Source organism: Colobus angolensis, unplaced genomic scaffold (genome assembly GCF_000951035.1).
Source record: "Colobus angolensis palliatus isolate OR3802 unplaced genomic scaffold, Cang.pa_1.0 Scaffold60, whole genome shotgun sequence".
Lineage (NCBI taxonomy): Eukaryota > Metazoa > Chordata > Mammalia > Primates > Cercopithecidae > Colobus > Colobus angolensis.
This window is the reverse complement of record NW_012119599.1, coordinates 3,243,541-3,244,022: the sequence shown is the minus strand read 5'-3', so window position 1 is coordinate 3,244,022 and position 482 is coordinate 3,243,541.

Below are 482 nucleotides of genomic sequence, written 5' to 3'. Positions count from 1 at the left end.
AAAAAAAAAAAAAAGTTAGCCCTCCATATACTTGAGTTTTGGATCCTGCAAAAACTGTATTTTTGATCAGTGTTTGATTGAAAACCAATCCCCATATAAGAGAATCCACACACTTCAAATACGTATTTGGTTTTATCTATAACTTGTATTTTATATTATAAATTATAGAAAATATAATTTGTATTACATATAACTATATATAATATATAAATTATAATTTATCTATACATCATGGGAAAGAAGCCAATAGAGGTCCCTAGCCTATTAGGGCTTTTTACAATTTTATGTGCCCTTTCCAGGAGCCAGTGTATGAATACTTGCTGTTCTCCTACCTGCACATTCATGAACTGACTAGAAATTCTCCTGGGATCGGGAGGCAGTTTTCTAGACATCAGCAATTGTTTTTCCGGACCTGGCACTGCCAGGTGTGCAACAATCTCTGGATTAATCCTTATAGAGATGGCTCCACTTAGAGTCATCTC